The 17904-nt window shown below is 45.5% G+C and overlaps 1 protein-coding gene and 1 long non-coding RNA gene across 2 annotated transcripts in view; one reads left to right on the forward strand and one right to left on the reverse strand.

Annotated features, from left to right (window-relative positions):
• LOC135050554 (uncharacterized) overlaps positions 1-17904 on the reverse strand; it is a 1514661-nt gene that overhangs the window by 118137 nt on the left and 1378620 nt on the right. The window lies entirely within an intron of this gene.
• On the forward strand, positions 9433-13316 carry LOC134992961 (uncharacterized). Its single transcript, XR_010196939.1, has 3 exons — positions 9433-9663; positions 10050-10111; positions 13207-13316. It is a non-coding gene; the product is annotated as an uncharacterized LOC134992961 (long non-coding RNA).

A 17904-nucleotide genomic window follows, 5' to 3' on the forward strand; every position in this document is an offset into this window, starting at 1 on the left:
TAAAACCTCTTTCATTGCCTCAATCATGCCACGAATGGCCCTAGTGGACATTAAATTTGACTCATCGTCGTCGACACTGGTATCAGTATCCGTGTCGACATCTGTGTCTGCCATCTGAGGTAGTGGGCGTTTTAGAGCCCCTGATGGCCATTGAATTGCCTGGGCAGGCACGGGCTGAGAAGCCGGCTGTCCCGTATTTGGCCTGTCGTCAAATTTTTTATGTAAGGAGTCGACACTCGCACGTAATTCCTTCCATAAGTCCATCCACTCAGGTGTCTGCCCCGCAGGGGGTGACATCACATTTATAGGCATCTGCTCCGCCTCCACATAAGTCTCCTCATCAAACATGTCGACACAGCCGTACCGACACACCGCACACACACAGGGAATGCTCTTAAAGGAGACAGGACCCCACAAAAGCCCTTTGGGGAGACAGAGATAGAGTATGCCAGCACACACCAGAGCGCTATATAATGCAGGGACTAACTGAATTATGTCCCCTATAGCTGCTATAATATTTACTGCGCCTCAAATCTGTGCCCCCCCTCTCTTTTTTACCCTTTTCTGTAGTGTAGACTGCAGGGGAGAGTCAGGGAGCTTCCATCCAGCGGAACTGTGAGGGAATAATGGCGCCGGTGTGCTGAGGGAGATGGCTCCGCCCCTTTTTCGGCTGACTTTTCTCCCGCTTTTTTCTGTATTCTGGCAGGGGTAATTACCACATATATAGCCTCTAGGGCTATATATTGTGGTTATTTTGCCAGCCAAGGTGATATTATTGCTGCTCAGGGCGCCCCCCCCCCCCCCCCCCAGCGCCCTGCACCCTCAGTGACCGGAGTGTGAAGTGTGCATGAGGAGCAATGGCGCACAGCTGCAGTGCTGTGCGCTACCTTGGTGAAGACTGAAGTCTTCTGCCGCCGCTTTTCCGGACCATCTCTTCTGGCTCTGTAAGGGGGACGGCGGCGCGGCTCCGGGAACGAACACCAAGGACTGGGCCTGCAGTCGATCCCTCTGGAGCTAATGGTGTCCAGTAGCCTAAGAAGCCCAAGCTAGCTGCAAGCAGGTAGGTTCGCTTCTTCTCCCCTTAGTCCCTCGTTGCAGTGAGCCTGTTGCCAGCAGGTCTCACTGTAAAATAAAAAACCTAACATATACTTTCCTTCTAGGAGCTCAGGAGAGCCCCTAGTGTGCATCCAGCTCGGCCGGGCACAGAAATCTAACTGAGGTCTGGAGGAGGGGCATAGAGGGAGGAGCCAGTGCACACCAGGTAGTACCAAATCTTTCTTTTAGTGTGCCCAGTCTCCTGCGAAGCCGTCTATTCCCCATGGTCCTTACGGAGTCCCCAGCATCCACTAGGACGTTAGAGAAAAAAATTATGATAATTTGAGTATCCACACAACTTTAAAAAATTATTGTAATGAGGAAGTCCTATTTACAGGGAGAAGGGGGAGTGGGGGGAAACTCATTCAATCTTTCTAATAGACCTATTTAATTATACTATCAGTATTTATTTTGTATTATGTGCGGTGGGCCTGATGGGCCCATGGGGGAACCCCACCCACGGGAAATGAAACATACAGCAGCTACATTGGCGTTTCTATAATGGTTGCGGTGTGTGCGGTGCACATTGGCCCCTGCGTCCAGAGGGGGCCCACACCGCACACACTGCACCCATTTCTCCTATACTTACCTTTCCGGAGTCCACCGCTGACCGTGTGGGGGCCCCCTCCTCTCCCTCTCCCATAGCCGTCGCGCCACTGCTAGCGCACTGACCACTAGAGACTCTGGCACAGTGCCAGTGTCTACAGCGCATGCGCAGGACTCTGAAAAAATGGCGCGGCGGACATTTTTCGGAGTCATGCGCATGCGCTGTAGACTCTGGCACTGTGCCAGAGTCTACAGCGCTCAGAGCGTTAGCAGCGGCGCGACGGCTACGGGAGAGGAGGGGGCCCACACACGGAGTCTGCAGACGGGTCCCCTCCTCTGTAGAGACGCCCCTGAGCAGCTAATATGTATATTGAAACAATGAATTTATGTACAGTGGAAAGATATAACTGTGTAATAATATAAATCTTTACAAAAAACTTTTCATCTACTCTCCGTGATTTTTATATATACCTTTATGCCTCCTCTAGCAAGATAAGAGGGTTTAAATGCTTTAGAAAGTTTTCTAGATAAATAACTGATATATACCTAAATGCAGGATACCAATAATCAGTATCTGATCCCAAACACGAATTCCGTTTTTAAAAACATGTGTCTTTAAGATCCAATTGATGTGTGTAGACTTAGAATGGATAAATTAGAGTGGTCACATTTGGGACACTTCTTATCTATATGAATTGTGTATTTTAATCTGATAATACTGAAAATGTATGTGTGGATTATATAAAAATAAAGCAGATACACCGATTCAAACAAATTATTAAGCACAGCTGTAATTATCTAATGAGCACGGGCACCTTTAAAAAGGGAAAGAGCACAAAGAGTGGAAGTCTTGAGGAAGTCCCAAGGCATTGTGGGACAAAATGCATTGACAGCACACTCACAGGAAAAACTTCACTGTACCACTGACGCAGATACCGACACTGTGAGACCCAGATGCCTAAAACATCTACCACGGCTCCGCCGCTGCTGCTATCAGAGACACTGTGCTGCACTCCCGCTGCTGTGATATCCGGGCATCGTGGATCACCTGGCCTTGCAATATACGGGAAGCACTCCCATGGCCAAAGTGAGCGAGAAGTATTGCGGGGACCCGTCGCTCCATTTCTACTGAGCATTCCGTGCACTGACGGTATTACCACCCGGGGCGGTGAAAGCTTCACCACCGGGAACGGAGCAACGGAAGGGAAACTACGGCGAGAGAGCTCAAATCAATAAGAGGGTAACTATTCCAGCAATTTCCCGCATTGTATGAACTGTGCATGACTATAGCTGGGACGCCGGCAATAAAGTATACCAACACAAATTCTTTTAGCCGTGGATACAGTGAAGCAGTCATTAGTAACATTTGTTTCAAATTGGTCTCAAAAGGACATAATAGTAACAGCTGTACTTTTAGTGTTCCACTGTGGAAACACTGAGGAATTTACCAACTATCCTACAACAAATATATGGGACGTATAGGGACCAGTCCCCATTGGTTATTTTAGCTATTGCCTTTTAACATTATATTCTTTTTTTGTTTTGTTGTTGTTTAATGTGTGTTTATTATAAAATAAATGTGTAATTTTTTAATTGAAGTCTCCCAAGTTCTTTCTGCCAAGTACACAGCCTATATATATATTTACATCTAAGTATCTTATAGTCTAAACTTTAGACTCTAAAGCACAGTGTTTTAATCTATATCTATCCACCCATCTATGCCAAATATCTGCATGTCCTCCTGTTGAAGTGTTGAAGGCCGGGTCGCCCACTGTTTTTTTATTCATATTCCAGCCGCAACTTTCATTGTAAGTATCAAACTTTAACTCAGCCCATGCTCAGTTCAAGAGATCAATCTGAAACAGGCATCCCAACTTCACCCAAACCCCTCATATGCCCACTACACTCCATGGGATGGATTAGTTCCAATTAGATTTGAGCGGGTTCGGTTCCCAGAGAACTGACCCCCCCGAACATCATGTTCCAAGCCAGAATCCGAGTCCGGCTTGGGACTTCCCACCTGACTCGGAAACCAGAATGAGGCAAAACGTCATCATCCTGCTGTCGGATTCTCGCGGGTTTTGGATTCCATATAAGGAGCGGCGCATTGCCGCCATTTTCACTCCGGACTTGGAGAGTAAGGGAGACAGACCTCTGTCTCTCTCTGTGGGTGCTGTTTCTGTCACTGTGGTGCCCCTGTGCTGTTAGGGGTGCTGTCCTAGCTGTCACTGGTGTTTCATGTGCTGTTAGGGGTGCTGCAGCTGTACATGGGTCTTTCTGTCCTGGCTGTCACTGTATTGTACAGGGGCAGGGGCTCTGTCCTCCTGTATGCAGTGTAAATACAGGGGTGCTGGCTGTAAAAATTCAGGGGTGCAGTGAAAATAAATGTACACTGACCCTGTCTTGTATGCTGTAAAAATACAGGGGTACTGCTGTTAAAATAAAAAGTACACTGGTCATGTATGCTGTAAAAATACAGGGGAGCTGTTGTTAAAATAAAAGTACACAGGTCCTGTATACTGTAAAAATACAGGGGCACTGTTGTTAAAATAAAAGTACACTGGTCCTGTATTCTGTAAAAATACAGGGGTACTATTGTTAAAATAAAAGTACACTGGTCCTGTATTCTGTAAAAATACAGGGGTACTGTTGTTAAAATAAAAGTACACTGGCCCTGTCTTGTATGCTGTAAAAATACAGGGGTGCTGTTGTTAAAATAAAAGTACACTGGTCCTGTATGCTGTAAGAATATAGGGGCACAGTTGTTAAAAAAAAAGTACACTGGTCCTGTATGCTGTAAAAATACAGGGGCGCTGTTGTTAAAATACGGTAAAAGTACACTGGTCCTGTATATTGTAAAAATACAGGGGCGCTGTTGTTAAAACAAAAGTATATTGGTCCTGTATGTTGTAAAAATACGGGGGTGCTGTTAAAATAAAAGTACTTTGGTCCTGTATGCTGTAAAAATACAGGGGGTGCTGTGAAAATAAAGGGGCAATGTAATGTGTGCTGTAATAATAAAGGGGTGCGGTCCTGTGAAATGGAGAACAAAAATTTGGAGGCAAACAATAGTTGAAGATCAGGAACAACTTTCAGTTCCTAATACTAATGCTAAAGCTGCTGCTGCCACCAGTCATGACATTGACGATGCAATTCCATCAACGTCGTTTGCTAAGGCCGATGCCCAATGTCATAGATGGCATGTAAAAATCCAAGAAGCAAAAATTAATAATCAGAAAAAAAAAGAAATTATCTGATGAGAAACGTATAATTGGCAATATGCCATTCACGACACGAAGTGGCAAGGAAACCCTAAGGCCTTCGCCTATGTTCATGACTGGTGGTTTAGCTTCTCATGAGGATGGAAGCCCTCCTCCCTGTCGAAAAAATGTAAAATATTAAACTTGTTAAAGCACAGGAAAAAACAACTGTGCATTCAGAGATATTACAAATCCCCAAGGAGAGTCCAAGTGTGTCCGCGGTTGCGAGGTCTAGGCCTGACCTTCCCAAGACTGTATGGAAAGAGGAGGCTCCTACCACCATTTGCACACACCCTGCAAGTGCTGGGCGGAGCACTGTCAGTCCAGTTGCTGATATTGAGATTGAGGCTGTCACTGTAGAAGTACACTAGGATAAGGAAGATATTGGTGTAGCTCGCACTGAGGAGGAAGTTGACGATGAGGATTCTGATGGTGATGTGGTTTGTTTGAATAATGCACCAGTGGAGACAGTTGTTGTCCATGAGATGAGATAGCCCATTGTCATGCCTAGGCAAAATACCAAAAAAGCCACCTGCTTGGTGTGGAATTATTTCTCCACAAATCCGGACAACAGGTGTCAAGCCGTGTATTGCCTTTGTCAATCCATAATAAGTAGGGGCTAGGACGTTAACCACCTAGGAACCTCCTCCCTTATACTTCACCTGCAGCGCATTCATCAGAAGTCATTGTCAAGTTCAGAAACTTTGGGTAAGAGCATAAGCAGTCCACTGACACCTAAATCCCTTCTTCCTGTTGTACTTAAACTCCTGCAAGCCATACCACCAACTCCCGCAACGTCAATTTCCTCCTCAGTCAGGAATGTAAGTAGTCCTGCAGGCCATGTCACTGGCATGACTGACGAGTCCTCCTCTAACTGAGATTTCTCGAAGGATCCTTGAGTGGTACGCCTACTGCGACTGCCGCTGCTGTTCTTGCTGCTGGGAGTCGATCATCATCCCAGAAAGGAAGTCGGAAGACCACTTGTACTACTTCAATTAAGCAATTGACTGTCCAACAGTCCTTTGCGAGAAAGATGAAAAATGACAGCAGTCACCCTGTTGTAAAGTGGATTACTGAGGCCATAACAACTATGCTGGTGTAAGATGTGCGTCTGGTATCCGCCATTAGTGTCCTCAGTGTCCTGAACAGTGTGGTTGTATCTACTGTCCTCTTAACCATGCACATGTGGAGAAGGGCAAACTAAGGACTACATGATTGTGACAGCCCACTGGGTAGATGTATTGCCTCCCGCAGCTCCAACAGCAGCGGCACCAGCATCTCACAAATGCCAACTCGTTCCTAGGCAGGCTATGCTGTGTATCACTGGTTTCCGTAAGAGGCATACCACTGACAACCTCTTACGGAAACTGAGGGACAACATCGCACAATGGCTTACCCCACTTAGACTCTCCTGGGGATTTGTGATATCTGACAATGCCACCAATATTGTGCGTGCATTACATCAGGGCAAATTCCAGCACGTCCATGTTTTGCACATACAATTAATTTGGTGGTGCAGAGTTTTTTGAAAAATTACAGGGAAGTGCAGGAGATGCTGTCGGTGGCCAAAAAAATTACGGCCCACTTTCGACATTCAGCCACTGCGTGCCGAAGACTGGAGCACCAGCAAACACTCCCGAACCTGCCCTGCCATCACCTGAAGCAAGAGGTGGTAACGAGGTGGAATTCAACACTCTCTATGCTTCAGAGGATGGAGGAGCAGCAAAAGGTCATTCAAGCCTATACATCCACCTATTATATAGGCAAAGGAGGGGGAATGCACTTGACTCAAGCACAGTGGAGAATGATTTCCGTCTTGTGCAAGGTTCTCCAACCCTTTGAACTTGCCACACATGAAGTCAGTTCAGACACTACCAGCTTGAGTCAGGTCATTCCACTCATCAGGCTTTTGCAGAAGCAGCTGGAGAAACTGAAGGAGGATCTAAGACGGAGCGATTCCGCTAGGCATGTGGGACTTGTGGATGGAGCCCTTTATTCGCTTTGCCAGGATTCAAGGGCGGTCAATCTGTTGAAATCTGAGCACTACATTTTGGCCACCATGCTCGATCCTAAGTTTAAAGCTTACATTGTATCTCTCATTCCGGCGTTCACAAGTCTGCAGAGGTTCAAAGCCCTGCTGGTGAGAAAATTGTCAAGTCAAGCGGAACATGACCCATCAACTGTCCCTCCTTAATTTTCTCCCGCAACTGGGGCTACTAGGAAAAGGATAAAATTTCCTAGCCCACACTCTGGTGGTGATGCAGGGCAGTCAGGAGCAAGTGTTGACATCTGGTCCAGACTGAAGGAGCTGCCAACAATAACTGACATTGAAAGAATGGTGAAGGATTACATCGGTGACAGCATCCAAGTAGGCATGTCAGACAGTCCGTATGTATACTGGCAGGAAAAAGAGGCAATTTGGAGGCCCTTGCACAAATTGGCTTTATTTTACCTAAGTTGCCTCCCCCCCCTCCAGTGTGTACTCCGAAAGAGTGTTTAGTGCAGCCGGTAACCTTGTGAGCAATCGGCGTAGGAGGTTACTTCATCAAAATGTGGAGAAGATGATGTTCATCAAAATGAATTATAAATTCCTCCGGGAAGACCTTTACCAGCAATTGCCTCCAGAAAGTACACAGGGACCTGTGATGGTGGATTCCAGTGGGGACGAATTAATACTTTGTGAGGATGAGGATGTACACACTGAAAGGGGTGAGGAATTGGAGAATGAGGATGAGGACGACATCTTGCATCTGTAGAGCCAGTTTGTGCAAGGAGAGATTAATTGCTTCTTTTTTGGTGGGGGGATTAATTGCTTCTTTTTTTGTGGGGGCCCAAAACAAACCAATCATTTCAGCCACAGTCGTGTGGCAGACCCAGTCGCTGAAATGATGGGTTTGTTAAAGTGTGCATGTCCTGTTTATACAACATAAGAGTGGGTGGGAGGGCCCAAGGACAATTCCATCTTGCACCTTTTTTCTTTGTATTATGTGCTCTTTGGGGCCTAGTTTTTAAAACTGCCATCTTGTGTGCCACTGCAGTGCTACTCCTAGATGGGCCAGGTGTTTGTGCTGACCACTTGTGTCGCTTAGCTTAGTCATCCAGCTACCTTGGTACAACCTTTTGGCCTAAACACAATATTGTGAGGTGTTCAGTGTTCAGAATAGACTGAAAATTTGTGGAAATTAATGTTATTGGGGCTAATAATACTGTAGGATCAAAATTACCCCCACATTCTGTGATTTTAGCTGTTGTTATGGTTTTTTTTTTTAAATATCCAGAACCAAAACCAAAACCCGAAAGGGTGGTTTTGGCAAAACCAATCCATATCCACAACACGAGCGGAGATCCAGATCCAAAACCAAAACACAAAACCCGAAAAGTGTCCACCGCACGTCTCTAGTTCCAATCAATCACATGGTAGCTATTTAGTTGCCGTCCAGAAACACCCATTTCCACTTTTGGACTAGTGTCCATCTCAGAATTAGGCCCCTGGAAATTATATTTAACACTTGTTTATTTAACTGACCAAGGTTCCTGAAGAGAGACAAGAAGTATTGTCTAAGTGAAGTTAAGCTGAATACTGTTGGATGATGCAGTATACTCCCTCTTTGATGCCTGGCAACCTCATAATGACTACAGCTTAGAACCTCTGCGTGGGGATTTCGAAATAAAAAAGTTATTCACGACTAAACAACTGCAATGTGAGAAATCCCTTTACCATCATGTTTGATGTTCTAAACACAGTTAAAAAGCCTAAAATCACATTAATAACATGTCAGCATGCTGGGTTCCACCTCACCATGTCCCCGATGTGAGTATTAACATTTTAACTGTCAAACACACATACACAACACAGTTAGGGGCAGTGCTTAAAGTGGGCCGGAACGGGGCGGAACTGCGTTCCGTCACTTCAAATTGAAGGCGGAACCAGTTCCGCCTCCGTCCGACCACTAGCGTCTGATCAGTGCACTTGGTAGCTTGCAGCACCCGCCAGCCAATCCTGGCTCATGGGCGGACCGGCTGCCAATAAAAAGAAAGCAAGGCTTTTTTTTTTCCAACTGGGTAAGCCTGTGAGCCAATCATGGCTCGCGCACCGCCAGCCAATGAGAAGCTGCCTAGTGGCATCTTCTCATTGGCTGGCGGTCCGCCAGCCGTGATTGGTGCACAATTGGCGCCATAATCAGATTCAAAGAGCGGCCTCTTCTTTTGATCAGCAGCAGGTCCGCAGGAATGGCTGACGGCTGCTGACAACGTCAAAGTTAAACCTCACTACAGCTGGGACCCACTGATGCACCCTGCTACTCCTCCGTCCCACTGACAGAGGTGTGCTCCCTCCTCTCTCCCGCATCTAGCAGTGTGCAGTCCCCGGATAGCCGCCTCCCTCCAGTGCAGTGCCTCCGGCTGTCCCAATCCCTATGATGCCGGTGGACAGCACATTTCACAGTTCAAGCTTGAGGCTTCTCTCACAAACAAGCAAATAAATAAACAATAATCATTGCACTGCGATGCAGGAGGACTGCCAGGCAGACCCATCGCAGTGCACTGATTATTGTTTATTTATTTGTGAGAGAAGCCTCAAGCTTGAACTGTGATCTGTGCTGCCGCGGCACAGCTCCGTGCAGCCCTTTCATTTTACAAGCAGTGCAGGGGACCAGGAAGCTCCCAAGAGCTTTTGCAGACACTCACTGCACTACTCATCGGCAGGAACTCCGTCTTCCTCGGCTCCAGTCCACAGCTGCCAGTGCCTCCCATCATTACACAGGTCAGATGTGTGTGAGCTGCTGCTGTCCCTGGGGAAGGAGGGAGAGGGGGAGTGTGTGTGTACTATCTGCAGTCCCAGCATATGTGTGTGTGTGTCATTTGCAGTCCCATTGTGTATATGTGTGTGTGTGTGGGGGGGGTGGGGTGGGGTGAGCATGTGTGTAATGTATTCTGCAGTTTGTGTGTGTGTGTGTGTGTGTGTGGGGGGGACAGTCTGCGGTCCCAGTGTGTGTTTGTAATTTGCAGTAATGGTGTGGTGGGGCAGACTGCAGTCCCAGTGTGCGTGTGTATGTACAGTCTGCAGTCCCAGTGTGTGTGCGGGGGCATTTTATTTATATATCACACATACACCCCCCATCCTACCAAATCCTGTGTTTGCCCCTGCAGTGGACGATGAGGGTGCTGCTACAGGAGCTCGGAGTTGTTGCACTGCTGTTCGGGATCTTTCTGTGAGTACCGGGGGTGAGACCCCCTCGCTGTGTATATATAGTGATACTGCTCTGTATGTATCCAGCTGGGGTCCCCTACCCCCATCTTGGCTGTGCATTGGGTTACATGCTTCCCAGGTTGCAGGTGTAGTTTTAGGCTGGCTCAGTTTTTGCATTAACGTTAAAGTAACAGTGATGTAATTAGGTGTAATGGAGCGGATTTTTAATTGGGGGTACTATTGTGTGGCCACGCCCCTTCTTAGTGAGGCCACACCCCCTTCTGCGGCGCGCGCCTACGGCGCGCAGGTGATAAAGGGGATGAGTTCCCCCACCTCTCCAGGACCACTTTAAGCCCTGGTTAGGGGTATATTCAATTGAGGTCGGATCCATTTCGACATGTGTTTGTCGGAATGGATCCGACAAGGGCTATTCAATGCCCATCTCAATTCGACTTTAAAAAAGTCGAATTGAGATGAGGGACCGGAGAGGGGGGAAACCAGCGGGGAGACGGGGGACAACAGCGGGCAGACTGGGGACAGCAGCGCTGCAGGAGGATGTGTCACAGCTGCCAGACCTCACGGCAGCGTCCACACGGCTCCAGCAAGTGGGACCTCACTTGCTGGAGTTTGTTGGACACTGCCATGAGCAGCGGCTGTGCCACATCCTTCTGCAGCGCTGTAGCGCTGCTGTCCATCGTCTGCCAGTGGCTTTCCCCCCTCTCCTCCTCTCAGGTCCCTTATCTCAGTTTGACTTTTTTTAAGTCGAACTGGGATGGTCGGAAACGGGGCCAAAACCTGTCGAATTTGGCCCCGTTTCCCTCAGAAGCACGTGAATCGGCAGCTATACCGCCAATTCACGTACTATTCGACAAGTCGAATTCCCCGACTTGTCGAATAAAAAAGCTGGGGACTGAATAGGTCGGAACCCCTTCCGACCTGAAAAAGTCGAAAATTGCCGTCTTTTCGACAAGACGCCAGTTTGAATATACCCCATAACCTCTTGGGGTAAAATTTGGCATAAACCACTGGCAAGGAAAGGCTCTTGGTATATTTCTCCATTCAAGGCGGGCAAAATGCATTGTACTATAAACGTGACAATACAACTGTGTGAGTAAGTAGACCCTAAAAAGAACTTTTTAAAAGGTACATTGACAGTGTTCTGAGTATAAAGATATGATACCAGACAATGTTTTACATATCACAGAAATATTCATAGAAAAAGACAAAGCTTAAACGAGGTGCAGGCATACAAAATATAGCAGATCCATCTCATTAAGTGGCAATTGAAGCAATTGGGGATTTGAAGCACCAATTTGTTCCCTTGAACACATTAAGTTACAACTCTTGGATTCCTGCAAATTTCTGTTTTGTTTCAGTATGTCTATCCATCTTTTATTATATTAATATTTAGTAATGTAGTGCCAGCATGTTTCTGACGTCTTGGAGCATCAAACTCCATTACTGCTACCTCCTCTCCAGGCTGCTTCTCAGTGCCTGGCACTCATCTGCCTTTCCTCCTGCATGCTGAGCAGTCTGTGCTCCGGGACAGTAACCGACGGGGCTGCTGCATGGGCGCCGCCATCTTGGATTTAGTCAGCTGATCGTAGTTCTTCCCATGACTGGCCAACTACACCTCACCTGAACCCAGCAGGCAACCAGAGATTAGAAGACCCTATTTAAACCTTCCCTGGACTACGGGCCAATTGCTAGTACAACGTTGTTACTACAGACACCCTTCTTGCTCTTCTTAAAGTCTCTGTGTCTCCCAGTGAGGTGCTCTTGCTACACATTACAGGTTCCAGCCCAGTTACCCAGTACGCATTACCGGTTCTAGCCCGGTTACCCACTACGCATTACCAGTTCTAGCCCGGTTACCCACTATGCATTACCGGTTCTAGCCCGGTTACCCACTACGCATTACCAGTTCTAGCCCGGTTACCCACTATGCATTACCGGTTCTAGCCCGGTTACCCACTACGCATTACCGGTTCCATCCCGGTTATCTACTATGCACTTCTGGTCCCAGCCCAGTTCCTGATACAACTTAGTGGTCGTAGCCTGGTTCCTGATACGCATTTCTGGTCATTTATCCCTGGAACCACTTGTTTCCAGTTGCAGTTATTATATGGACTTCCTCTGTTCCAGTCTGTCCTATTATTTATTGTTTAATAACATTCCACCACTCTGTTCTCCTACTGCTTCTTTGCAGAGAAACCTAATAAAGCCTCCCACCATTTTACACGTAGCCTCCAGTCCAACTCCTACTGTACCTCAAACTCAAGTCCGAGTACAGAAAATTGACCAACTTTGGGGGTCATTCCGAGTTGTTCGCTCGGTAAAAATCTTCGCATTGCAGCGATTTTCCGCTTAATGCGCATGCGCAATGTCCGCACTGCGACTGCGCCAAGTAAATTTGCTATGCACTTAGGAATTTTACTCACGGCTTTTTCATCGTTCTGGCGATCGTAATGTGATTGACAGGAAATGGGTGTTACTGGGCGGAAACAGGCCGTTTTATGGGCGTGTGGGGAAAAACGCTACCGTTTCCGGAAAAAACGCAGGAGTGGCTGGAGAAACGGGGGAGTGTCTGGACGAACGCTGGGTGTGTTTGTGACGTCAAACCAAGAACGACAAGCACTGAACTGATTGCAGATGCCGAGTAAGTCTGAAGCTACTCAGAAACTGCTACGAGGTGTGTAATCGCAATATTGCGAATACATCGTTCGCAATTTTAAGATGCTAAGATTCACTCCCAGTAGGCGGCGGCTTAGCATGAGCAAATCTGCTAAAATTCACTTGCGAGCGAACAACTCGGAATGACCCCCTTTGACAATGTTCCATTGCAATCTACAGGACAAACATAGGAGCCCTGTTCCTTTATTATTAGCACCAGGCTTTGCTTACCTAACTCAGATAATTAAAGAGATCAAAACCATTGTCTAAACAGATATTCATGTATGCTTTTATTGTTTAGCTATGTTGCTGTAACAATTTAACAGCTCTCACTCATAGGTAAAATACCAATTTTTGATGATCAAAAACTTTCTTCCTTTTTGTGCACATAATAAAAAAAATGATAAAACGACCACTAAACAAGGAATATTTTTTCTTTCACAGGAGTATCCGATATATCAACTAACCAGACAAGCTGACTCATCAAGAAATGTTCCATTGCACATATCCAAAATCCATACACAATATTTCAAATAAAAAAGGTACGGTTTATTGCTGGCCCTCATGAAAAGTCTGGAAATTTGCGATGAATGATACTTTCTTATACAGGTGATATGCTTGACATATTAAAGACCAAGGTTGCAATGTTACCAGTATTAAGGCTAAACTGGGCATTCATCTTATGGCATTCAGAATCAAGCATGATAGGCAAAAAGCAAAATGTCAAAGTGGAGAGGACCAAAGCTTAAAGATATTCTAGCATTTACTAGCAATATACTGGGTAAAATAAAATGCACCTTACATTTATGGACACACAAGCTCTGTTTATTTAAGAAATACATTAATTGTGTTCACTTTTTAAAGGTTTCAGTACGTTCTTCCAAGATTAGGTTAATGATGATATTTTGAGCGGAGTGAAATATCCAATACTATCAATCAGCTTTATTGTTCCTCTACATTTATAGATGGAGCATTGGTTATTATGGCGGCTCAGAATAACCTAATCTTAGTTGGAAGAACTGATGCTTTGTCAGATCGGATCCCTCTCAGAGTTCTCCGCGGCCCTCTTGTAATCAGCGCAGAAAGACTTCCAGGTAATAAACCTGGGAGAGCTGTCCTTTCTGCATTTAATTGCATTTCTAAGTGCATACCGGCATTGTTAACGCCGGTATACACCTGATAAGTGGAAGGATGTAACGCACCCACAATGCAATGCGTAGTATATCTTGCCCAAAGTACCAATCAATCAGCTTCTGTCATTTTTTTTTAAACAAAATATATGGGGAGGGGTCCCTTGGACTGCGAACTCTAATTGCAAATATAATGAGAGGCGCTATAATGCAAAGACTTGTAGTTCCAGAAAGAAAGAGAAAATATAATGCCACTGCACACTCTATTGTACCAAGCACTGATAATCAGAATAATTGTAATAAACTCTGCAGTCTAACACAAAGCTAATTCGAGGTGCTTTGCATACTTTTTGGCCAAAAAATATCAGCCCACCAACTAGTATCTAGGTGACCTCATCTCTAGTGGGTCCCTAACACTAAGTTTAAGTGAAGGCCAGCCACTATGAGAGGCTAAGGTGTTAGGCACCCAGGCAGAAGGACTAATATATCCATGTTAATGCATATCTACCACATGTGCCTACTCTTCCATAATGTATGGGTGACTCCCAAATTTTGGTACATCACCCTCCCCAGACTACAATTCTCATGTTCTACAGAATACTAGTTAGAAGTATTGTGGATGTTTGTTTAGTGGATCCCCAAATGTAATCATAAATATCTGATGTACTGTAACACTGGTGCTAAACTCATGTTATATGATGTAGGGTTGCTTGTATAAAGATAAGCCACATACAGACAATTGTAGATTAAAATGAAAATATAATTTGACAGCACTCTGTCCCGTAATACGTTGGTTTAATATTACAATTAAGGTATATTTGATTGCTTATGCAAATACATACCCAAAAGTGTAGTTAGGAAATGCAGAGGAGCAAATTTTAAAACACTTATTGATTTCCTGATGGGAAATGCTCCCTCATAGGCAACTTTGTAGCAGAGTTTGGTGCTTAGCATTAAAATGGAATTTGGAAGATAATTAAAACGGACACATTAGGAGGAGCTCTCAGTATATTTAATTTCTAGAACATACTTAGCATTTTCAAACAGAAGATAATGGCCTATAGAAATATGAATGCAAATGTCTGTAAATGGTCAAGTGTTAATGTAACAAAGTAACAGACTACATTTGATTATTTGGTGTGGTGTGGTATGATATGCCGACATTCATAATGTTGATATGATCATAATGTTGACATGCATTATGTCAACACTGATGAAAGGTCAGCATGATAGAATGTCCCTGGTGGCCCATTGGTCAATTACCAGTTCTTGATGGCTGCAGCGGCGTCTTCTAGGTCCTGGACGTCATGTGACTGTCACTTCCAGTGCAGTCATCTGACAGAGGGGCATTTCAGTGAGTATTCTTCCTCTCTTACCCTAACCCCCTACCCTTAATCCTAACCCTCCCTCTAATGGCTAACACTAACCTCCCTATCTTCACAGCCTAACCCTAACCTTCCCCTAGTACCTAACCCACCTGCCCTGCAGCCTAGCCTTATCCTCCCCCTAGTACCTAACCCTAACTAGAGATGAGCGGGTTCGGTTCCTCGGGATCCGAACCCCCCCGAACTTCACCTATTTTACACGGTTCCGAGGCAGCCTCGGATCCTCCCGCCTTGCTCGGTTAACCAGAACGCGCCCGAACGTCATCATCCCGCTGTCGGATTCTCGCGTCGCCGCCATTTTCACTCGTGCTTTGGAGATTGAAAGCTCCGTAATCTGTGCTCAGTGTGCTGAAAATATCTGTGCTCAGTGTGCTGCAAATAATCTGTGCTCAGTGTGCTGAAAAAATCTACGTTCTCTGCCTGAAAACGCTCCATATCTGTGCTCAGTGTGCTGCAACTATCTGATCAGTGTGCTGCATTGTGGGGACTGGGGACCACCAGTATATAATATATACTTTTCTATAGCTTCTATACTGCTTGTCAGGACACATGGTCACATTTACACTGCTCTGTACTGATATATACAATAATATATATACTTTTCTATAGCTTCTATACTGCTTGTCAGGACACATGTGTCACAGTTACACCGCTCTGTACTGATATATACAGTAATATATATACTTTTCTATCGCTTCTATACTGCTTGTCAGGACACATGGTCACAGATACACCGCTCTGTACTGATATATACAATAATATATATACTTTTCTATAGCTTCTATACTGCTTGTCAGGACAAATGTGTCACAGTTACACCGCTCTGTACTGATATATACAGTAATATATATACTTTTCTATAGCTTCTATACTGCTTGTCAGGACACATGGGTCACAGTTACACCGCTCTGTACTGATATATACAATAATATATATACTTTTCTATAGCTTCTAGTTTTACAGTGCAGCATTTTGGTGACCAACAGTATACATTAGAGATGAGCGGGTTCGGTTTCTCGGAAACCGAACCCCCCCGAACTTCAGCCTTTTTACACGGGTCCGAGGCAGACTCGGATCTTCCCGCCTTGCTCGGCTAACCCGAGCGTGCCCGAACGTCATCATCCCGCTGTCGGATTCTCACGAGGCTCGTATTCTATATAAGGAGCCGCGCGTCGCCGCCATTTTCACACGTGCATTGAGATTCATAGGGAGAGGACGTGGCTGGCGTCCTCTCCGTTTAGAGTAGAGTAGACAGTAGAGAGTCTAGAGACACTTGATTTACTAATTTTGGGGAGCATATTAGGACGGAGTACTACTTGCTGATAGTGTGACCAGTGACCACCAGTTTAATTAATCCGTTCTCTGCCTGAAAAAAAACGATACACAGTGTGACACAGTCACATACCATATCTGTGCTCAGCCTCAGTGTGCCCTCAGTGTGCTGCATCATCTATGTAATACTGTATATCTGACTGTGCTGAGTGCTCACTGCTCACACAGCTTAATTGTGGGGGAGACTGGGGAGCAGTTAGCAGGAGTACATATTTTAACAGTGCACACTTTTGCTGCCAGAATGCCACTGCCAGTGCCAGTGTGACTGACCAGTGACCACTACTACTTGCTGATAGTGTGACCAGTGACCACCAGTTTAATTAATCCGTTCTCTGCCTGAAAAAAAACGATACACAGTGTGACACAGTCACATACCATATCTGTGCTCAGCCTCAGTGTGCCCTCAGTGTGCTGCATCATCTATGTAATACTGTATATCTGACTGTGCTGAGTGCTCACTGCTCACACAGCTTAATTGTGGGGGAGACTGGGGAGCAGTTATAGCAGGAGTACATATTTTAACAGTGCACACTTTTGCTGCCAGAGTGCCACTGCCAGTGCCAGTGTGACTGACCAGTGACCACTGACCACCAGTATATTGTGATCGTCGTGTGGTGTTTTTATTCTATAAACGCATTCTGCTGACAGTGTCCAGTATATATGTATATAATATATACCTGTCCGGCTGCAGTAGTGATATATATATATTTTTTATATCATTATCATCCAGTCTATATTAGCAGCAGACGCAGTACGGTAGTCCATGGCTGTAGCTACCTCTGTGTCGGCAGTCGCTAGTCCATCCATAATTGTATACCACCTACCTGTGGTGTTTTTTTTTTCTTCTATCTTCTTGATACTACTAGTAGCTTACTTTAGGAGTCTGCACTGCAGTGCTGAGCTGACAGTGTCCAGCAGGTCCGTCATTATATAATATATACCTGTCCGGCTGCAGTAGTGATATATATATATTTTATATCTCATTATCATCCAGTCTATATTAGCAGCAGACGCAGTACGGTAGTCCACGGCTGTAGCTACCTCTGTGTCGGCAGTCGCTAGTCCATCCATAATTGTATACCACCTACCTGTGGTGTTTTTTTTTTTTTCTATCTTCTTGATACTACTAGTAGCTTACTTTAGGAGTCTGCAGTGCTGAGCTGACAGTGTCCAGCAGGTCCGTCATTATATAATATATACCTGTCCGGCTGCAGTAGTGATATATATATATATATTTTTTATATCATTATCATCCAGTCTATATTAGCAGCAGACGCAGTACGGTAGTCCACGGC

Source organism: Pseudophryne corroboree, chromosome 1, assembly GCF_028390025.1.
Source record: "Pseudophryne corroboree isolate aPseCor3 chromosome 1, aPseCor3.hap2, whole genome shotgun sequence".
Lineage (NCBI taxonomy): Eukaryota > Metazoa > Chordata > Amphibia > Anura > Myobatrachidae > Pseudophryne > Pseudophryne corroboree.